The sequence below is a fragment of the Chenopodium quinoa genome, unplaced genomic scaffold (genome assembly GCF_001683475.1).
Source record: "Chenopodium quinoa cultivar QQ74 unplaced genomic scaffold, ASM168347v1, whole genome shotgun sequence".
Taxonomy (NCBI): Eukaryota; Viridiplantae; Streptophyta; class Magnoliopsida; order Caryophyllales; family Amaranthaceae; genus Chenopodium; species Chenopodium quinoa.
Window position 1 is genome coordinate 9,499,794 of NW_018744239.1, and position 24,351 is coordinate 9,524,144.

Sequence of the window (24,351 nt, forward strand, 5' to 3'; positions counted from 1 at the left end):
TTACAACTCTTGATAATTAGCCATCTCGTTTATCAGGGCCGCCTGCGTGGGATATATTTATCCTCTCTAAGTGAGAAACATTGATTGAACATAATCGCTACATAAAAAAATGATCGTTATTGCTATTATACATATACCTCACTACCAAGTCATCACGATAATTCAACTATTAAATCAATAATCCTTTCTTTTTGAAAACATGTCTAATTCTCTTTCTTTATTCTTCTATGGGAAAGTTGGATTCCTCTTCCCTTTTATGCAAATCCGTCTTTTTTGTTCATTTCTTTTTTAGGGGGTAAGTTGGGATGATCCCTCCCATTTTAACAATTAAAATACCCCAAAGATGGTATATTTCTTTCCCTCTTTGCCTCAAACTGGGGCTGACTATAGACATTTACCTTTGGTCCCCTATCCCGACCGGAAGTGCTATGACAATAAATAATTCCATCTTTGTGCTGGATTGGAGTAAGGAATGCTTATCGGCTCTTGATTAAAGCCTAAATGCATAAAAGTAGCTAGCTTGACCCAAACAAAATGAACTAAAGCTCATTAACACTAAGCCCGATCTGAAATTAAGCCTAATCATGAGATTAAACCTAATTTCGGACAGATTTAGAGCGCCTAGGATAAAATCAAGGGCTTTCAAAAGAAAATTCGTGCGCAACTCATGAAGTCGCACAGGCCTAGCGCACGTAATTCATAAGGTTGCGCGCAGCAGCCAGCGCAACCTTCAGAGATGCGCTTATGGAAGATTCAGAATTTCAAAAATATACTGAATCAAATCTTACCATAGATCCACGTGCAAGACTAAAGATCGCGTTGGCCAAGGCAGCGCAACTCTTTCACTTGCGAGCGGAAGCTGCGCGCAACCCTAACAGTTGCGCGCGCCACCTGCTGCGGAAAAATCTCTGAAACCCTAATCTTACCCATTCCCTGTAAATAGAGGTTCAATATGAGGTCAAAACAGACAAAAAAACAGCCTAAAGGTCAGCAGTAACATCTTTGTGAACTTATGCAATATTCAACCCTCTTGTCTTAAACACTCACCCTTTTAATTATTTTGTTCTTACGATGGAGGTTCCCCAACAAGAAGGTGTCCATAAACATTCCAAGCAAAGATCTATCAAGGAAACGTGGTAATTCCCAAGCGCTTAGATAAATCACAATACTTTTCTTGTCCTAAATCACTTAAATTAATTAGTGTTGTTTGACCACATTAAAATAAACATTTAATTAATTAATTTGACATAGTATTCTTTCATTAAAACAAAACCAGAATCGGACAAATTAATTGATTGTTTCATCGCTTAAGCCAAGGCGAATCTTGTTTACTTTTGTTCTTTCACGAATTTGGACTAAATAAGAATACCGACATTCGTGTAATGTTATCCTTATATGATTAACGTGTGTAGATAAAATAAAACTTAATTTTAGGTATCACGTTGCATATATTGTTTGGTGATGAAATTGTGAAAAAGGAAGAACTAGTAGAGGTCGTACTAGGGCTAGGATGGCAATTCCACCCTAAAGGAAACGTTATTTTTGTACCCTCGCTCCCGAACTCATTTCTGGTACAAGTAGACCAATTTGGGCATGGGTAAATTTATGATTCGTGCTAAATATCCCTTGAACTCTACTTGGGAGAAAGGCATGAACAAGGTTTATGAGTTTTCCTAAAACTCATTGGTGACTCTCTATTGGTTTCTTATAAAAAAAACGTAACGATAGAATCAATTCTAATTCAAGGTCCCCCATACAGTCAGGAATTCAAATCCTAATACACCTTCAAAAGTGTAAATTCCTAGGATTTTAAAGGGCCATGGGCATACAGGAAGTGGGATCCCCAACGACAGGCTACCCTCCTCACACTGAAAAAGCCAGGACATCCCCATTTCCCTCTATCTACATATTTGAACACGCTAACTGATTGCTAACTTGTATATTGCGAAATCAATGTCATGCAAAGGTTATTATGAACCATCTTAATGACTTTAAATGACAAAGGGAAGAGTTCTAATTCCTATTATTTGACCAAGATAATTATATTACTTGATCAAACAGTAATTCATGATAAACATATGCAAAATACCACAAATGGGAAACATAAATTTCAAGGGCATCGAATATGAGAAACATCCCCTAACATGTATACAAAGATATAGGTATATTCTAACTTTCGTTTTGTGCTAAGACCATAAATTGGACCCTCTCCAAATTTTAAATTCTAGTTTGAAATAACGTGTTTTCAACTCTCTCAAAAAATAATCTTCAAAATTCCCTTTTTGAATTTTGTTTCATTTTCTCAAAATAAATGAATTTTCAGATTTTCCATAACCTTTTGGGTAATACATGCATATACATATAAATTTCCAAAAGGGAAGAACTAAGATTCGACTTCTTCTTAACTCGAACTTGTTCTCGCCTAATCATCCTATGAATATTGGCTTAAGGATGGTAAATGAACCACCTACAAGACCAAAATCAAAGATTGATAAGAACGAAGAAAATATTTGATGTTCTAAATCAACTTTGAGAATAATATCACTGCAACGATCTCTACGAACGTTTTGACATTAGGTAAAGATTACTAAACCTTAACTACAAATGTTTTTGGTTTTTAAACTAGCAAAGAACTAACTTGCTTCCTTAAACATGACTTTAGCTAAAAATGCGTAAGCCATGTCATTATCCTAAAATATTCTCAAAATGCAAAACATGGGATACATAGGCCTATTCCCACATCACGATGATTCGAATGCCTTTAACAATAGCAAGTCATTAGAACTACCCCAAATTGGGGGCTCCAAGACTTGAGAAATAGCAAGAATGCACACAACCCAACACATGGGTGCTCCAATATCCATAACAAACAAAATGAAATATTCATGCCATTAAAGCTACTTTCGAGAATCGCCTAAACTATAAATGGTTTACATAGATCTCGAGCCTTACAATTTTCAAATGCATCACTATGATTTCATAATCATTTTGTTCCTTTGAAAACTAAGTTTGCAACCGAACTTGGCCATTGAACAAGCTACAAACACGAACATATCACATATTCGAGGCATTTGCAAGTTCAAATTCAAAAACTAATCTTAGTGCATAATTGTTATTTCAATACTTAAATTTACTCTAAAGATTATAGAGTATGACTAGTATAAGCAAAAGAAACAAAATCATGAGTATCAAAATAATTAAGAACTCAAATGCATACGACATGCTTACTCATACGAAAGTTTAATACTCAACCATTAATCATGAAAATAGTATTGAGACACTTCATTAACGTAAGACAATCATTTCATGAGTTAAAACACGAATCAAAGACTCCTAAGTTCAAAATTAAGGGGTCTTCATTTAAAATTCCCTATTGTCGCACGAATAATAAAATTGAAAACATTGGAATTTCGCAAAAGGGATGATATCTACTTTCTCAATTTCAATTGGTAACGAAATTTGAGCTCTAACGAAAGAACTCGAAAGTAGCGAGAATAGAGGAAAAATTTGAACAACTACATTTCATTTTCCCTTTTAATTTTTCTACAAATGACCAAAATTACTAGACTGAACAAGTTTTCTTTGTTAAAACTATAAATGGTCAAAAACGATTTAAATACACTCGTTTAATCGTCCTAAGATCCTAGTTGTTATCATAATAAGAAGAAACACAGGATTTCTAGACCCACTTCAGCAACATGAATGAAAGGGTCTAATGTTAAAAAAAATTAATTAGTCATCCAATATTGGGGGCTACAACACTCGAAAATATAAAATAGGGGCTCAAAAGCCCAAAATATAGCCAAACTATACTAGTTGGATGATGTCTTCAAGAATTTCCTAAACTAACTAGTTGTAGGGAATTTTTCAACTCTTTGAGCCCTACTGGGATTCATGCTTTTAGGCATGGCGGCATTCCAAGGAAAAGAAGCTAGAGAAAAAGAGTCGCTAACAAGTTTTAGGAACTTGTAAACCGTTAGCGGGTGTGAAGGTTACACCCCATTCACGATCACGGAGATCGCTAACTCCATAGTGGTCCGAACCATGACTGGATGTTTGAGGATGATGGTACGAATCCAACTTAAAAGTGATTGAACCCGCTCTAAATAGGCCTCTACTCAATTCTTAGGATATTCATGCGCGCTTTTCGATCAACATACATACATCAAGTTAATCCTAAACCTGTTTAATCTACGTTGGTTGATTATTAATGCACAATCAAATCTGTTATTGGTGATAACTTGAATTAAAATCATATTAAGCCTAAAATAAATTATTAATTATCTTATTAGGCGTGATTTCAAGTACAAATTCCCTTTGAACCTACAAGAAGGGCGTGATCAAGCAATAACAATAAATCAAGAATAATCAAGCAACATATGATTAATATAACAATCATCATCATAACAACATCATCAAAACATCGTTAATAGTAAGATCCTAGGCATGATACTTAATAACAAATTCTAGCATGTCACTAATAATGAGATCAAAGCGCTATCCTAAACATGATACTAGAAATCATAATAAAACATCCTAAACATTATTTCTACTCCCAAATAAAAAGAACAATTAAATAAGGATAATTAAATTACTCACTTGATGCATCAATCTTCTTGCTATTAAAACAATACGCACGTTAGTAAACTTCAAGAATGATTAAATCAATAAAGTAAATAAATCAAATATGAATTGAAATATAGATTTAGGACCAAATCCTCAAAACTATCAACCTTTCACGTCGAGGTCGAAGGCAACGTCGATGATGGCTTGGAGTATTCGAACCTCGTGAATAAGGTATTGTGACTGATTTGGGAGAGTATCGAGATATGTTTAGGTAAGGCTAAGAACATGGGAATTAAAGAATTCTGGGTTATGATGATGGGATTATGATGATTATGATGATTGTTGGTGATCTAAAACGGTGGAAAATGACATCTATTTATAGGGAAAAAAAAGAGTCGAAGCGATTAGAAAAGATCAGAATCCAAATTGGAATAAAGTAGCTCTTAACGCGGGGTGATAGACTTATCGCGGTGCGCCAATGTCCATCGCGACGCGTTGATTCTGTCGTTCTGCGATGATTTCTAAAGATAAAAAGTCGCACGGAGTTTGATCTCCAATAGAATTGGGTTAACGAAATATATCCGAACGTCTTTCAATTTGGACGGGATAAAGACTATCATATGAGAAGTTTTATTTGGCTCGAACTCTTTTGATCTATATCTTTTTCGAAAAGGATAAATTAGAACCTTCTAGAGACTTCTAGAAGCTCCTAAGAAATCCTAATGGGTTTAGGATTAGGAATATGGTGTTTAGACCCTCGCATGATCATTGGGTCGTAGTTAAGGTGGGCCTAGGCTTAGTTTGGGCTCGATTTAGTATTTTGGCCATAACTTATTCGTTTTAAGTTGGGTTTGGGCTTATAATATATCGTTAGAAATCTCTTTTCAAGCCTCATCCATCTAAACAATAATTGGACCAGGAATATGGACCAAAATAATCAAGTTTGGGCGTTTTTATGAGTTGGACACGAAATGAATGATTTTGGGTTTAAGGACACGAAATTAACGATTTTGGATTAAAAATTTTTAGGAAAGGTTAGAAATATGGTCAAGGCTAAAGGGAATTTCACGAGACTCTTCAACTCTTTACCGAACTCGTTAATCAAAGACATGAAAGGTACTCATCACTAGGTTTGGTTTTTAATAAGACACAATCAAGTGTCTACACTAGCTTTATACAAATCTTGAAATCATAGTTTTATAAGTGAATAATAATAACTATCGATTATTGTAATCATTGATAAAACCATTTTCACAACTTAAGCATGGCAAAAATAAACATGATTCGCAAGAACAGTTTCATGTCATTATCAAGTTCAAAATTTCAATCCTAATTTTAATGCATAGTTGTTGTACTAACACTTCAATTTACATTTAAATTAACAAGTATAGTCCATGTGAGCAAAAAAAAAAAAAAAAAAAAAAAAAAAAAAAAAAAAAAGCGAAATCAAATGAAGGAAAACACATATATGCTTGTATATGCTCAAACCAGACTCGATACTTGACCATTTCACATGAAATTTGTTGCAAGATATTCCTTAAACTTGTCACAATAACATAGAACAAACAAATTCATGAAAACAAGTCGAATTAAATACCCCCAATTTCAAAAATTAGGGTTCTTCTTTCGATTCCCCCATTTTGATGACCAAATTCAAAGTTTGGCACAATAAACAAGGAGCAAGATTTACTTTCCTAAGCTTCAAACGACAACGAAAATGGAGCTCTAGAGAAAGAGATCGAAAATGGAAAATGACGAAGAAAAGCACGAGCCGCGGATCGTGTTTCATCCAAAATTGTTCGTTGTTTAAGTTCAGCGTGCAACTCACAAAGTTGTGTGAGACAACTACGCGCAACTTCTAATATCACGCGCGAAACCCCAGTGCAACCCTCGAGGTTTCGCACAGATACTGGTCAGTTAAATGACAATTTCTCGATTTTTGTTTTGTCTTTCAAACCAAACGTTTTAGCTCGTTGAATTCGCGCCTCGACAGGCTTTCTCACGATGTTTTTAAAACCTTCAAAAACATTTTATTGCTTTGCATCTAGTAGTTTATTTCTTCTCTGATATTTTTTTGCATCATCCTGCATGCACACCGTGCTTGGTGCCTTCCTAAGCATACGTTTTGGATATTTTCTTGGAAGACGATGGAAAAATATCACGTAGTGGTGCTTTACGTAAAAGCTCTCATAGACAGTTTGACATTTTTCCTACACTTCCCTTTAAGAAATGCCACGTTTTTCGTATTTTTATCGTTACTTAACAAAAATTCCGCGTATATACAACGTAAAATTGTATAGCGTACATACCGCGTAAAATTGTATGGTGCACGTGCTGTGTAAAATTGCACTAGCAACGTGATTAGCCTCTCGTAAAAAACGGTAGAACCATTTTTTAGGCGTTAGCTTAACGAGTCGACAAAGCGCGCCGACCATCGGGGCATTGACTACCCCTGTTGGATGCAAATACGGTTAGCTTAAAAAAAGTCATGCTTTATCGGACAGTTAGGGTGTTCGTCCACCCCCAGTATAAAGAGCGGCCCTAACTAAAGCTGCGCCCCATTTAGACACGTGCCCCTAGAGACGCGTGTTTTCATCTTTTGGACAAAACTGCTGTGAGAGTTGCTGATTACTGGATTCAGATACATGCCTCCAGTCCTGAGATATATATTTCTATCTTGTGGACATCGAATCTTTGTTTTGGCAGCGTATGTCAATCTTTTATTCATGTGTTAGGCTACGAATGTCAAAGCGCCCCTATTTATCATCTTTTCTTTTGTTAAAATCATGGACTAAAGTTTCAATGACAAATTGAGGGACTTTAGACCGTCGATGCCATATTGAGAGGCTATCATCCTCTTTTAATCTTTTTTAAACCCGGTACCTTCTCATAACATGACATCATCCAGGAAAGCCTTTACTTGTAAAAGTGTTCTATACTTGCAAAGGGTCAACCTAGATTCTTTAGCGTGCTAAGTTCAAAATTACTTTGATCTTAGTAGCTACTTATCTTGAACATTTAGCGAACTGAGAATAGTTTCGACATTCTCAACACTACTAAAACTTTTTTTTAAAGAACTTCGAAGAATGAGTCTCGAATTTATTTCCTTGACTACTTTGATCTTCGCCTATTCTAGAATTGATCAAAGTGGGGGCTAACTGTAGACACCTACTTTTGGCCTCCTGTGACGGGAAGTGTGATGATGTTACAAAAACTCATCCTTCATGCTAGATCAAAGTTGAAGTATTTATGGACTCCGAAATGCATTATGAAGTAAGTTAGAACCCGTATTTGAGACCAAATTATCTTAGATCCTAGTCGAATCACTAATTAGGCCTAAAAGGTGTTTGTTCTGGGGTTTTTTTATGTCCTCTGGGAGAGTTACAATTTCAAGACTGAATTCTGGACGCCTGTACCTGCAAAACAACGGAGACTCAGGTGGGTGGGAGCTCCGCCTCCGACGATCAAGTTAGAACGTGTATGAGGAGTAAAGTGCGGAAATTAAAGGGTCTCTCTCGGATTCCAAGAGAGAATCTGCAATGTGTAATTGCTCAGCTCGAGGTGTCAGGTGTCTGACTTTCTCTAATGGAGTGTTAATGTGAATTGAATATTTCTGAATGGATGTTCCTCCGAGGGAAATATCTCCCCTTTATAGGGTGTTAGAACACGTGCCTAATACTAGTTTTCAGTAAACCTAGGGCTGATAGGGCTTTGCCTGGAACTTTGGGCCGTAAGAGGCCAGCTTTCTTGGTTGGCTATCTGTCTGCCACGTGTCGAGGCCTGATTGGTCCACCTTGGACCTCTCACAAGGTGACACGTGGAGGACTCTGACTGGTCCATGCGGATGACACGTGGCAGGATTTGAGTGGTCCACGTGGCGGGGGAAATCCCCTAATCATTTGCCCCTCACAGGGGTGACGTGGCATGCCACGTGGCGCCTGTGACAGATGTCACGCCATGACTGGATAACGGTTTTTACCGTTTTTTTTTTACCCTTGAAATTCCCCCCTATAAATAAGAGGTGTCCAAATCATTTGGACATTCTAGAAACATTTTAAGACAGAACTTTGGACGCTTGCTTTGACTATTTGGACGAGTGCCGCTTGTTTACAGACCGCCTGTTCCCAAACCGCCTGCTTCTTCAGCTGCTTAGTTTTTCAAAGGTTCCAAGACTTCTCTACTCAAAGGTAACCGCGTGTTCCCTTTTGCACTTTCTCTTTGTTTTTTCTTTTTTCAAAAATGGTAGCCCAAAAGCACCTGGCACGACCTAGGTTAGTGATCAGCCGGTCACCAGGGACGGATGAATCTAGAACTAGGAGTGCCGCCTGCCCTATGCTAGACCACCCTTTGTGAACTACCCAGAGTCCGACTGTCTATGTGTTTGTGCTGGACACCATGGCCAGAACGAAGAGAACGGCCAAGATAACAAATTCAGACGGCTCCTCATTCTACGCGCCCATTAGCGAGATCTCGGACGTGCCGACGGGCGACCCTAGCACCCCAAGTGATTCTATTTTGGCAGAATCAGGGGAGGAGGTTTAGAATGACCCTCTTATTATTGATCTATCCAGGCAGGCGACTGCTTTGCTCGAGAACTCGAGCGATGACTCTAAGCCCAGCACCTCCAGTCGGCACTCTGGCGACTCGGAGGAGAAGCACTCTCGGCTACATACAGCGAGAGAAAGCCATGAGGTGGAAAAAGGGGAGAGATGGGCAGAGCCGGCTGCCACCAAAAGGGAAATGTATACCCCCTATTTTTGCCATGTTCTTAAAGGCAGGCGCAAGGCCATGTCTGAAAAAATTGGGAGTTTTAGGGCTGATCGTGTAATGGGTCATGGTTACATTCTAATAGTGCCGGATGCCGAGGATACGGTAGTCTGGCCAGAGTCGTCCAACCACAAGGACGAGTGTTTTGGCTGCTATGAGGTGGCCATTAAAGCTGGTTTAAGATTTCCTCTACATCTGGCTGAAGAGAGGATTTTGGATGGGTACCAGCTGGGTCTCTGGCAACTGGCCCCAAACTCATGGTTCAACATCTTGGGCTATGTTGTCGGCTGCGAGATGTACGGGGTAGAGCCAAGCTTTGAAGCTTTTGCTCACATGAACTACCTCATTCGGACCCAAAAAACAAGCGGTACCGGCTGGTACCAACTGTCTAGCCATAAAGGATACATGATGACCATGGGAAAGGAGAACAAGTGGAAGGATTGGAGGAACACCTTCTACATAGTCTCCCACCCTGATAAGGTCAAGAGCAAGAAGTGCAACAGGTGGAACAAAGATCTACCTTACCTAACAGGCAGATTTGATCTGCCGCTTGTTCCTCAACAAGCTTAAGAAGAGATCCTAGACAGAGGACTGTTCAAAGTTTACATACAGGCAAACCCCGAGACTAGGGTGAGGGAGTTCATCCCTCAAAATTACATCCCAAAGTATAAATGGTTATACGACGGGAAATACCTGGCCGCCTGCGGCCTTAGCGAGGAGATGCCGAGAGGTAGTGGACCGCCTATTTAGAGTGTCTTGCTAGACTTGACTAATTTTGTGTCTAAACATTTGATTCATCTTTTGCAGATAAAGTTATGGAAAAAATCTCGGCCTCCAAGAAAGTAGCCGCCCAACTCCACGCAGCCATTCTTGGCAAGCAGTCCACTGAGGAGTCGCCTGCCAAACAGGCGCCTAGGGTGAGCTACTTTACCTTAGCATAATTTTCTCTCTCTCTATTTTTTTTTAATTTGTAGCCTGTTTTTGATTTAATGACTTGTTGCAGAGCGACACTGTCAGACCTTCCTCCTCTACCCAGCCGGACCACAAACGACAAAAATAGACGATTAGGGATGCGTCCACTCCTGGCAGCGCCAGGAGACAGACGACCGAGAGGCAAGGAAGGACTCCCCAAAGCTGGGCAAGGACTCCGGCCACCCCTAAGAGCAGCCGGCCTCCAAGAGAAAAGGAGGCGGCGAGAGGTATGACTTGCTCAAATCTTCGAAGTTTAATCAAGCAACCGACTCCTCTGATTTCAGGCGGCTGGCTTTCTGTTTTTATGCCGCGCATTAATCAGTCTTATCTGCAGATGCCCCTCAAGAGCTGGACCTAGTTCAGATGGCCAAGGCCATGCTGAAGGCCATCCTTGCTGGGGACAGGGAATCTATTAAGGGAGTCAGCACCCTTAACCTTGAAGCCATCATGGCTCTCCTTGCCGAGGTACACTTAGTAAAAAAGTTTTCTCTTTTTACTTAAACGTTTGCCTGGTCGCCTGTAACTAACGACTGTTTTTGGTCGGCTGCAGTCTATGCTACGAGTGTATGGTCTCCGCAAACGCATCACCGAGAAGAACAAAGAGGTAAAAGCTGCGAAGGCCATGGTCGCCTCTGATTCTGATAAAGCTATGTTCCAAATAGCTCAAAATGAGATTCTAACAACTGACATACTGTATTACCAAGCGTCCGCCACTTTGCAAGTCAAGAAGGAATTGGAGGCGGCCAGGAAAAAGATCTTGAAGCTGAGAAGTCTGTAAAGGACCTCAAGGCTGAGATGGCGCCTCTAAATGAGGCTGACAAGGAGGCCGAGGGACTCCACTCTCGGGTGAATAAACTCAAGGGCCGCCTGCAGAATCAAGAGGCTGACCTCACCCAGAAACTTAACGAGAAATCTGATAAGGAGAAGATGGCCCTTGTTCAGGACATGATGGACGACTGCAGCGCCATTATGAAGATGACCTGGGCGGCCCTCCTCCCTAATACCGGCTATGAAAAATGGGAGGGCCAATTCGCCGCCTGTTCTGATCAATACAACAAGAAGATCATGGAGCAAGCAGATGGCGAGGAGGAGGCGGATGATAAGGCGTCCGACTCCACTTCCAGGGAGTTGGACTAGGAAGAGGAGGACAAGCAGGAGGCGGATGGTGATGAGGAGCCGCCGCAGGAGGAGGTGGATGCCGATAAGGAAAAGGCGCTGGTTGATGATCCAAATCAAGCGGCTGTCAACACTGTAGGTCCTCCTCCAGCTGCTTGAATTCCAATTTTTTATATGTTAACTTTCTTCGGCCTGTGTGCCGCTTGTTCTGTATCTTTACCCGACCAAGGGGTCGGGGTGTATTGACAATTTTAAATATTAACTTTTCTAGTCGGTTACCTGGCCGACTGTTTATATCAATCATCCGGCTGTTTTTGCCGGTATTCTTCAAATTCTGAAGTTTTCAAATTTTTTTCTTTTCATGAATTTTGCCAAGTGTATGTGGCTTGCCTCTTGCTTTCATGAATGCTTTATATACCGACTGTTCTTTCCCTTGGGCGACTGGCGCTTGGTTTTCAAAGGTGAGTTGATTAACTTAGAATTTTTGATACTCTTGAGTATTACTAATACTAGGTCAATCAAATCACTATGGTGATTGCCCCAAACCAGGCGGTCAATCGGCCGTAGGACAGGCGAACCGCAATGTACTAAGTTTGTAAATAGTCCGTCTGCTTGGTGGTTGTATAGAACAGGCACCAATCTGGACGTTTGTAATCAAGGTAGCTTCTATGGTGCTAGCAAAAATAGGAACAGTGGCCGAAGGCCGTCTGTTTGCCAAAAAACAGGCGGTTTCATTCGTACCTTTTAGATTCCAAGTGTAGATTGTTGACTATGAACTTTTTAGGTTGATCAATCTCCGTCACTTGTACTTGAGTAATCAAAAGAAATAGTCGGCTGTGGCCGTCTGTTGTGTTTGCAACTTAGAGGAATAGTGGCTGAATACCGTCTGTTTGCCAAAAAACAGGCGGCTTGGTTCGTACCATTTAGGTTCCATCTTAAGTTCGCCGAAGTGACTATGAGAACCCTTGGGGTTAATCAATCTCTGTCACCTATTTGAGTGAGTAGAAGAATCATGCGGCTTTAGCCGCCTAGTACCCCTTTATTTGCCAAGTTTTGCTTAGCTATTTACTCAAATTATGCCGACTGTATTGTCCCAAGCAATAACAGGCGGTTTCTGACTTAGATTTTAACTGTCTACCGCGTGTTTACAGTATAGCGGTACGTTTATCTTTGTCTCAGGTCTAACGACTGCGAGGTTTTGTTATGAAACACTCGGCAGGGCCGTTTGTTTTTGTTTTATAGAGCAATGTGCCACCCAAATGGGAGACGCTCTCTGCGACGAATTCACCCGGATGGATGTCGCCGGACGCCTGCTCAAGTTTTGGGACAGACGTATTAGTTTAATTTTAAAAGGATCATCCGGCCATGGGCCTTAAGTTGATCATCCGGCCCGTGGCCTCATTATATTGTTTAGAAAAGAACAGATTGCTAAGTCGTCTAGACTTAACGTTTTTACTCAAGTACTTAAAAGAAGTAAGGCCAACTGTGTTCTGCACAGGCGGCTTGCCCCACTGAGGAGACTTGCACAATAATTGAAATAAATTGCAAACTTTATTGTTATGTTTACAAATATTTTACAAATCTCAGAAGTAGTACTTTTTTAAGTTGTCTACATTCCAAGTTCTGGCTAGCTGCCTGCCATCTGGTGTTTCCAAGCAGTAGGTGCCGCCTCTAACTTCTTAATAGATTCGGTAGGGGCCATCCCAGTTAGGAGTGAGCTTTCCCTGCTCGTTGGCCCTACCGACCGCTTCCATCTTTCGTAACACAAAGTCCCCTACTTTTAGGGGTCGCTTGTGCACTTTTTTATTGTAAGCTCTCGTCATTCTCAGACGATAGATCTCATGGTGCAAGGCTGCATTGCCCATGCTTTCTGTAAGTGAATCTAATGCTAGTTGCATGGCTTCCCAGTTGGCCTCTTCATCATAAAGCATGACTCGAAGAGTCGGCTCATAGTGCTCAATAGGCAAAACAACCTCTGCCCCATAAACCATGAGAAAGGGAGTTTCACCAGTCGCCCCTTTTTCAATCGTCCTGATGGCCCACAGAACATGCGGTGGCTCGTCAGCCCATAGGCCGCTGGCTCTTTCAATCTTCTTTTTGATGCCATCAGAGATTAACTTGTTGAATGCTTCAACCTGGCCGTTTTCTTAGGGACGGCCGACTGATGCAAAACTATGAGAGATCCCTTGGTCTCCCAACCAGTTTTTGAGAGCAGGCGTCTCGAATTGTGGTCCATTGTCAAAAACCATTGACATGGGTACTCCATACCGAGTGATGACATTTCTCCAAACGAAAGAGATGACATCTTTGGTTTTGATGCCTTTGACTGCCTCCGCTTCTACCCACTTGGTGAAGTAGTCGACTGCTACCAAAATATATCTTTTTCCGCCTGTAGCAGGCGTATAGGGACCCAGAATGTCCATGCCCCATTAAGCGAATGGTATTGGGCTATGGATAGTCGTCATGTCAGTGGCTAGACGATGGATGAGCTTGTCAAACCTTTGACACTTGTCACATTTTTTAACCATTTCAAGGGCGTCTGCTTCAAGGGTAGGCCAGAAATAGCCTTGTCGCCTGGCTCTCTTTGCTAGTGTCCTGCCGCCTATATGAGAGGCACAGAACCCTGAATGCAAATCTTTGAGGACCTCTCGGCCCTTCTCTGGGGTAACACACTTCAAAAGAGGTTGTAGATAAACTTTCTTGAAAAGTTCTCCTTTGTGAATCTCAATGTTAGACGTACGTTTTTTCATTACAATCATCTCTGGGTAAGTATCCGGCAAGGTGTCGTCTGTTAAGTATGCCCAGATGTCATCCATCCAGGTTGAGCTTCGATCAAGGACTCCAATTGGTTCCTCCTCAATGCTCCTTTTTTCCATCACCTCCCAGAAAACAGACCTTGGTGTGTCACAGGAGGCGGATGATGCCAATTTGGAGAGGGCATCTGCCTGGTTATTCTCGGACCTAGGCACTTGACTTAGGTGGAATTCTTAAAGTGTTCCGGCCTCTTCTTTTACCGTCTGTAGATACTTGATCATAGCTGAATGTGTGGATTCATAGTCACCATGGTATTGGCTAACAATTAGTTGTGAATCTGAACAGTCGTCCACTTTCTTTGCCCCAGCCGCCTTGCACATGCGAATGCCGGCTAGTAGGGCTTCATATTTTGCCTCATTGTTTGAGGCTTGGAACTTAAAACGCAGTGCATATTCATATTTGTCCCCTTCAGAAGACTGACATATGACGTCTGCACCATAGCCGTTCATTTTGGAGCTCCCGTCCACATATACCTTCCAAACTTAGTCAGGATTTTTCGGATCAACCGGCCTAGTCATTTCAACAATGAAGTCGGCAAGTGCCTACCCCTTCACTGCTTTCCTTTGCTCAAAAGTAATTTCTAAGCTTTGCATTTCAATTGCCCATTTAATCATTCGGCCGGATGATTCCATGGTTGTCAGTGGCCGCTTGATTGGTTGGTCAGTGTAGACCACGACCGGATGTGCCAAGAAATAAGGCTTCAGCTTCTTAACTGCCATGAAGAGGGCCAAGCCAAATTTTTCTACCATGGGGTACTGTAACTCAACATTCTTCAGGACATGGCTGATGAAATAGACAGGGAGCTGACAGCCGTCTCTTTCAGCAAGAAGAACGGCACTGAGAGCATGATCAGAGATGGCCAAGTACATGTATAACACTTCCTTTGACAAAGGGCTGACGAGCCTTGGCAAAGAGTGCAAGTGTTCCTTCAACTTATGGAAGGTCGCCTCTACATCCGTCCCCCATTCAAACATAGTCTTCTTCTAGATTGCTTGGAAGAAATAGAGGTACTTGTCACCTGACCGACTGAGGAATCTCCTCAATGCCGCCAGACAGCCTGTTAATTTTTTAACTTCCTTTACAGTATGTGGAGACTGCATGTCTATGACCGCCTGTATTTTTTCTAGATTGGCCTCTATCCCCCTTTGATCAATCAGAAATCCGAGGAACTTCCCAAACTCAACACCAAAAACACATTTCTTGGGATTGAGCATGACCTGGTGCCGCCTTAGTGTGGTGAATGTTTCTCGAAGATCTGTAAGATAGTCCGTCTAGAGTTTGGATTTGACAATCATATCATCAATATACGCCTCCACATTCCTTCCTATTTGATTAACGAAGACTGTATTAATCATTCTTTGGAAGGTAGCAGGCGCATTCTTCAAACCAAACGGCAACACAGTATAGCGGAATAACCCTTGATCAGTGACGAATGACGTCTTTTCTTGATCTTTCTTCCATAAGGGTATCTGGTGAAAGCTTGAATAGGCGTCCATGAAGCTCATCAAGGCATGGCCGGCTGTAGAGTCGACCAGACTATCAATCTTTGGGAGAGGATAGTTATCCTTCGGACATGCCTTGTTCAAGTTTGTGTAGTCTACACATATGCGCTAGGTTCCATTCGGCTTTTTTACTAGGACAACATTGGCAACCCAGACAGGGAAGTAGCATTGCCGAATGAAACCAGCATCTAACAAATTTTTTCACCTCAGCGGCTGCCGTCTGGCTTCTTTCTTTACCATGATTCCTCTTCTTTGTTCTTATCGGCTTCTTTTTAGGATCCACAACAAGTTTGTGGACGGCTAGATCCGGGCTGATGCTTGGATCTCGTCCACTTCAAAGGCAAAGATGTCTTTGAATTCTTTCAACAAGTGGTGCAAGTCTGCACCGAGTTCAACAAAAGCAGTCGTCCCGACCTTAACAGTCCGGTCAGGACGAGAGTCATCTAGGACAATGTCCATGTGTTCACCAGCTGGCTGGGGACGGAGTTCATATGGCCTTTGACCGGTCAGTGATTGCTATTGCATGTCTATCTTCTCGGCTATCATTTGGTTGGCCTTTCTCTTTTTGCCGGCTACTGTTGCAGCAGGCGCGACTTCCTTGACTTGGTCAAGGTCAGTAGTTTCTCCACCGGGGCCGGCTGCGACCACAGTGGGCTTGACATCAGAGAGGTAGCACTCCCTAGCCATCTTTAGGTCTCCCCTTAGGGAGCCAACTGTTCCATCATCCCTCTCAAACTTGAGAAGCATAAGAGAAGGGATGATAACAGCTTTGGATTCATTCAGGGTAGGGCACCCCAAAATCATGTTGTAGGCCATCAGTTCTTCAACAACTAAGAACCGGACCACCATGTGGCGTCCCTCCTCTTTATCGCCTAGACGAATGGGTAAGTTTATTCGTCCTACCGGATGTACCACACTACCCCCAAATCCCACTAAGGGATGAGAGACCTGGTGCATACTCTCAGGCTTGTACTTGAGCTTGGCCAGGCACTTGTGAATGATGAGATCAGACAAGCTCCTAGTGTCAATGAGGATCCGGCCAACTCTTTGGTTGGCCACTTTGCATTCGATGACAATAGGGTCATCATCCGGCCTCTTGATTTTGCCCTTGTCCTCCTCTGTAATAACGACTTCGGGGAAGTAGTCCTTGGACGCCTCTCCCTCGTCGACTGAGATAACATCGAGGCACCTGACATAGTCTTTATTGCCCCGGATGGTAGGGCCGCCTCCAGCGAAGCCGCCTGCTATTGTATAGATCGAAGTTTTATCTGTATCCGAGCTATTAGCAGAGTGGGGCTTCTTCTTGGACGACTGTCCAGGGTTAGTCTGCAAGGTAACCTTGGACCTCAAGATATAAGACTTGAGGACTCCTTTATCAGCCAGACGGTCCAACAGCCGCTTGAGGCTATAGCATTCGTTGGTGTCGTGGCCAATATCCTCATGATAGTGGCAGTATTTGTTTTTGTTCTGATTTTTCGCGGAACCCTTCATAGGAGTCGGCTTGTCAATAGAGACCCGGTCCTTAATCTCCATGAGAATGGAGTAACAGTCTTTACTGAATTCATACTTTGAGGAGTACGTCTTCGCTTCTCTCTTTTTCTTCTAGGACGGCTGTTCAGAGGATTCAGCCACCAAGACTTGTTTTCTTTTCTTTTCTTCTTTCTTAGCCGGCCTTGATGGCCGACTCTCTTTTTTGTCAGACCTCTTTGAGTCCGACTGCTTACTGATGTTGCAGAGCTCGGTCGCCTATATATAGGCGTCCGCCTCCATCAGTGCCTCTTGGAAGGTAGCCACCCTCTTTCTGACGAGGTAGAACTTGAAGGTCGACCCATCCTTCAGACCTTTGAAAAAGTCTGTGTAAGCTACCTCATCAGACAGCCCTTGAATCTGAATTTTCATCAGATTAAAGCTCCTGATATATGAGCGCAGCCCCTCCTTCTCTCCCTGATGTATGGCTCCCAAGTTAAGACTTGTCTTCTTTGCAGGGATATTCATAAAGAAGTTTGACGCAAACAAGTATGCCAGCGTCTTAAAGTTATTGATGCATCTGGCTGGCAGGTTGCCGAACCATTGTTGGGAGATGCCCTTCAATGTAGCCGGGAAGCATCTACACCACGTGGCATCGTCCAACCCTTGAAGATACATAAGGTTGGTGTATGTCATCAAGTGGTCTTCTGGGTTGGAGGTACCATCATAAGTGCCTAACAACACATTCTTCACCTTGGCCGGCTGTGTGGCCTCAGTTATTTCCTTGGAGAAAGCTGAAGGTTGTTCCCCAAGTTTTAGCAGTCGGAGCTGCCAATCTAAAGGTTGGATATTGGGTGCCGCCTGCCCCCCAAAGAGGGTAGGCTGTATATAAGGTGGTCCATACGGCATGTATGGCTGTTGAGGCGCATACGGGGCCGCCTGGAACATCCGAGGACTAGAATGGGCGGACATGCCGCCTGTATGGTTTTCTTGGTTTGATTGAGAATACCTTAGTGAGGCATTCTAAAAATTATCATTGAAGTTCGATATGGAGGTCGACTATGAGAGTTGCATATTCTTCTTTTGCTAGATTATCATCCGAGCATCGGAATATTTTTTCTTGGAACCATCTGGCTGTATATGCCGGATGGCCTTCCTCTTCCCTGGCTCAAGGAACCGAAGTCCGGCCAAATTTAACAAGGGCTTCTGTCCCTCCCTCGGTTTAGGGTAAGGAGTGGCCTCTCGGTCTTTGACCGACTTTTTCCTCCCAGAATAAGAGGACTTCTTGGCAAACTGTTCCTTGGTAGGGACAACCGTCCGTTTATCAATAAGATCCTTTATCTCCCCTTTGAAACATGTCATGAGGATCATGAGCTCGTTTCTAGTGATGGGGGTGGATCCTTCGGCCACTTGAGACTGACCTGTCAGCTGGTCGACTGTTTCACTGGGGCCTGCCTGGTCAGTGTTACGTTCCCTCCTTTTGGTGGGATGGATGCGGCGTGTCATGAGGGACCTGTTAGGGGCCGTATGGGTGGCGACTTCATAGTCATCATCCGTATCTTGGTCTGAGAAGACCTGGACGTCGGCCATAGGCCGTTTCTCATTAAGAGGTGGTACAGGTTCTTGTGAAGTCATCTTTGAAGTACTTTCTCAGTCTCTCCATAGACGGCGGCGCCAAATGTTTCGGGGTTTTTTTATGTCCTTCGGGAGAGTTACAATTCCAAGACTGACTTCTGGACGCCTGTACCTGCAAAACAACGGAGACTCCGGTGAGTGGGAGCTCCGCCTCCGACGATCAAGTTAGAACGTGTATGAGGAGTAAAGTGCAGAAATTAAAAGGTCTCTCTCGGATTCCAAGAGAGAATCTGCAATGTGTAATTGCTCAGCTTGAGGTGTCAGGTGTCTGACTTTCTCTAATGGAGTGTTAATGTGAATTGAATATTTCTGAATGGATGTTCCTCCGAGGGAAACATCTCCCTTTTATAGGGTGTTAGAAAACGTGCCCAATACTAGTTTTTAGTAAACCTAGGGCTAATTGGGCTTTGCCTGGAACTTTGGGCCGTAAGAGGCCAACTTTCCTGGTTGGCTATCTGTCTGCCACGTGTCGAGGCCTGATTGGTCCACCTTGGACCTCTCACAAGGTGACACGTGGCGGACTCTGATCGGTCCATGCGGATGACACGTGGCAGGATTTGAGTGGTCCACGTGGCGGGGAAAAATCCCCTAATCAGTGTTCATACATGTTTAGTCTGGATTAATAACGGACTTAAATGCGTCAAATGTAGTGATTGGATCAAATGGATCTTACATTGTTGAAAACAGAGCCAATCAGAACAATTAACCACCTAATATACATTCATGTCCTATACAAATGGGTAGCCCTTTCAAAGAGCTTTCCAACGGTATATTATAAGCCCAATTCCAAGTTAAAACGAAGAAGCTATCATCAAAATACTAAACCGGGCCCTAAAACCGACACCCTTGCACTCAAACGACCATATCTTTTGATGCATAACAAATTTTATTTTTAACGGCATTGGAAAGTAGACATTTAGAGCTTTCCAATGATATCTTATTTTCCTTAATCCAATTTCGTAATCAAAATTTGTGGAAGTTGTAAAAACGCGTTTTCGTATAAGGCAAACATCACCGCGCGCCACTTCCAAAGTTGCGTGCTCCACCCGTGCGCAAGTCCCAGAGTTGCGCTCGGCTCTCCAGCGCAACTTTGAAAGTTGCACGCACCTCCTGACGCCGCGGCTCTAAAACCCTAAACCTAGATTCCTACGCCTATAAATAGGGGTCTTCGTTAGCCCTAATTACGATAGAAAAATCAGAATTAAAACCGTAGAATTTTAAAAACCCTAATCTCTCAAGTTCTCTATTACTATCATACTACTTATCCCCTCTCTTCCCAAATACTCTTTAACCCTAATCCATTCCATTGAATTCCTTGGAGGTACGAAGAAGGAGGGAAGTCCATAAACGCCTAAATGGAGATCTAGCAAAAAAGGAGAATAGTTGGTTTCCTGAGCACTTAGTTAAATCACTTTTCTGTTCTTGTTTAAATAACTTTAATCAATTAATTAGTGTTGTTTGATCACTTTAAAGTTTAAACGGTTCTCTAATTAATTAATTTCACATAGTATCTTGCGTTAATTAAAGACTAGAATCGAATAATTAAATTATTGTTTTATTACCTAAGTCAGGCGAATATTATTTATTTCTTGTTCCTTTCACGAATTTAAATAAAAAGAATAATGACATTCGTTGCAATGTAGACTTTTTGTGATTAATGCTTGTAAATAAAAACAACTAATTTAGTTTTTAGGAATCGCGTTGCATATATTATTTGGTAATGAAATTGTGAAAAAGGAAGAGCTAGTAGAGGCCGCACTAGAGCTAAGTTTGCGATTCTCAAAGAGAACATTTTTCTAGTACCCTTGCTCCCGAACTAATTTCTAGTTTAATGGACCAATTTGGGCATGGGTAAATATATGATTCATGCTAATTATCCCTTGAACACTACTTGGGAGAAAGGTATGAACGAGGTTTATGAGTTTTTTCTAAAACTCATTGGTGACTCTCTATTGGTTTCTTATAAAAAAGCGTAATGATAAAATCAATTCTAATTCAAGGTTCCCCGAATAGACAGGAATTCAAATCCTAACACACCTTATAAAGTGTAAATTCCTAGGCTTTTAAAGGGCCATGGGCATAGAGGAAGTGGGATCCCCAACGACGGGCTACCCTCCTCACACTTAGCAGCTTCGGAAGCAGCTAAGGAGGCAGTTTGGATTCGAAAGTTCGTTGATGAGCTTGGTGTTGTGCCCTCAATCAAGCGACCAATAAACCTGTTTTGATACAATAATGGGGCTATTACTCAGGCTAGGGAGCCTAGGGGACATCAGATGGTCAAATATGTAATGAGGCGATTTCACCTAATAAGGGAGTGGACTACCGGAGGTGAAATTAAGCTTTGCAAAGTCGGAATGGACGACAATGTAGTCGATCCACTTACTAAACCTTTGCCTCAAGTAAAACACAACAAGCACGTTGAGGCAATGGGAATTAGGCACGTCGGAGAATGGCTCTAATTTCCTACTATATGTGTTTTAATTAAGCTTTCGACATCTTGATGTAAAACACTAAGTTAACCATTCATATATGGAGTAATTATAATTTTTGCAAAATTATAATTCCATGTCTATTTACTTATGGTTTAGAATAAAATAATGAGTCCATTCGATTTGACGATATTTAAAATAGGGTATTAAGACAATGTCTTGGATAAAGAAACACCTATTAATTAAGTGAACATTGAATGTCATATCGAAATTATCCCTAATCGAGATCATTTAAAGGTTGGATGACTAATGACCATATGAGATTAGTGTGTGGTATATGATTTATAGCACTGTTCTTGTGCTACAGGGACATGAATGTCATTAATCATTTGCACAGGTATTAGTTTGGAACTATGCCGAATCGACCTATGAGAATACTTTAAGAGATTTAAAAATCGTCATAAGTATATTTGTCATTATGGCTATCGGTACCTTTTTCCTCAACCATGAGTATTGTAAGTTGAGTACTAGTCTGTTTTGATGTTGTCAAACGTCAGCCGTAAAAGAGGATTATAAAGGAAACACTTAGGCGACTAGGCCTCTTAGTGAGAGAAGCTTGAAAATACAAGACTGGGAATGTCCTCCTATTAACAATAGAAAATATGTCTTTGTTGTTTACAAGGCCTCTCGAAGAGCGAGATTGTGAAAAGGCATGGTCGTGCTCAGATGGATTTTAAAAATCATCTGTACTTGACAATCTAACTCGGAATTTCGGGAAACACTTCTAGACGTAATAAGGATGACGATGATCTTACCTTATAGTTCATGAAGAGGAATTAAGTGACATAGGAAAAGGGCAATACACATACAACACACTTGTTCGGAAGGACGAGAGGGAGATTGAAAAGAATGGTGTCCTTTGAACAAGTAGTGTACTCCGATAGAGGGTTTGGAATTAATTAGGAAAACTAATTATTCGGTGAAGTCAAGTGATCGGAATGTAAATAATCTTATAGCTTGCTCTTGACTGAACCCTGCGGGTCACAGTACACCCAATCGTGTAACCGAACTAAGGTGACGAATTAATCTAAAGGGTTAAATACGTCGATAAAGATTGTGAATCGTACTAAGGAAATTAAACAACAACAACAATAGAAATTATATCAACCGAAATTAAATATTGAATTATATGAACAAGTCTTTTTAAATTAGCTAAAAAGTATAAATTATATCAACAAACAACAACAATAGAAATTAATAACAGAAATTTAAAGTGTATTAAACTATTAACATGAATAATAAATAAAATCTAAAAAGCAAAACAAAACAAAAACGTATAAGAAAGATTCGAATTTAGCAAGCTACCTTAAATGGATGAAGTTTGAACACTTGCAAGTAGAACGACCTTGATGTACGATTGTTCGTCAGGGGAGGAAGGCGTGGAGAGGGAAAGGATTTTAGGTTGGTTTGATTGTTTGAATTGTTGAGAGTTGAAAGGAGAGAAAATGAATGAGAGTGATGAGGGAGAAAGAGAGCTTCTATCATGCTGTTGTAGGGAGTGAGTGAGAGGATTTTAGGGTTTTAGTTTATATAAGGACCTATATTTGGGCTTGAGCTGATTTCATTAGGTTTCTTTAGGGTTTTTTTTTCTCCATTTTAAATTTTCTATTTAACTTATATGAGTTCGGGTTATCAGGTTGGGTTCAGGTTGACCCAACCTGATTTTGACCCTAAAATTTTTTTGGATTAGAATTTCAATCTTAACCTAACCCATTTAATCATTAGGTCAAGTTCCTGTCGACCCATTTAAGTTTTCTGGTCAAAAATCTCAACCCAAACTTGCTATTTTCGGGTCGAGTTTTCGGGTTGTGTCAGCTTTTGCCAGCCCTAATATCAACCCCGTAGGGAAAGCTATTATTTCGTGGTGACATTGTAGAAGGAGGAAGAAGGAAAATTTTTGAAGCCTTAGAGCCATGGATCTACAGTTGTGAGCTAGTTTGGTAGGAGAAGGAAGAAGAAAAATAATTTGGGCCTGACTATTTTACCTACCCCTAACTTACACACCGAAATGACCTCCGTATCCCTTGAGTAACATTCATCGTAATACAAATTGAGTAACTTGTATTTCCTCGTTTTCTCAGCTTGAGGAAATTGTATCTTTCTAAACTCTTTTAACTAGAGTGCATCTGTGCTAACGCACGAGGATACGTATGTATAGTTAGAATGAAGAAAATAGTAGAAGGGAAAGTTATAGATTTTTTTTTTCTTAAATTTTTTTTTGGAGAAAGGAAGTTATTTGGAGTGCACAAAATTGCGGGATTGTAATTTTGGAGGAATTTGGTGAGAAGTTAGAGAAAAAACTTTAATTATAAAGGAAATTTTTTAAATTACCACCCAAAATGTATCTATTTTCAAAATAACCACCCGTTTAATTTTTTTTTTAAATTACCACCCCTTAAAATAAATAATCGCTCAGATTACCACCCATTTCAAAACTAATGTGGGCCCCACCTACCTTATTTCCCTCCTTTTTTTTGTTCTTTATCTCGACTTCGCTCTCTCTCTATGCTATTGAACTCAACCAAACCCCTTCCTCATTCAATTTCTTCATTAATTTTCTGAACAATCCACTTTCTTCTCCTTCTTTCTTCATAAATTCTCAACAACTCTTTAAATTAGTAAACTAAAACCCTAATTTTTTGTTTGTTTTGCAAATGAGTTACTGTTGGGTAATTGATTGCAAAGGAGTCACTTTCTCTCTGCTCCTTTTTACCTGAAACCACCATGGGAGGCAGAGGAAGGAGCCGCACTCAACGGAAACACTTCAAGCAAAGGGGAAAGAGGAAGGAACCCTAATTTCATAACAACCCCAATTTAATTGAAGTAGGAACCCTAATTCCAGAAAACCCCCAATTCAATTAAAATAGGAACCCTAATTTCAGAAAACCCCCAATTCAACTGAAGCATGAACCCTAATTTCATAAAACCCCTAATTTTACCTATTTACCCCAATTATAGTGCAATTTGGTGAAGGAAATGCAAATTGAAGTTGGGAGAGCTATTATAAAGAGAAAAATCGGGGG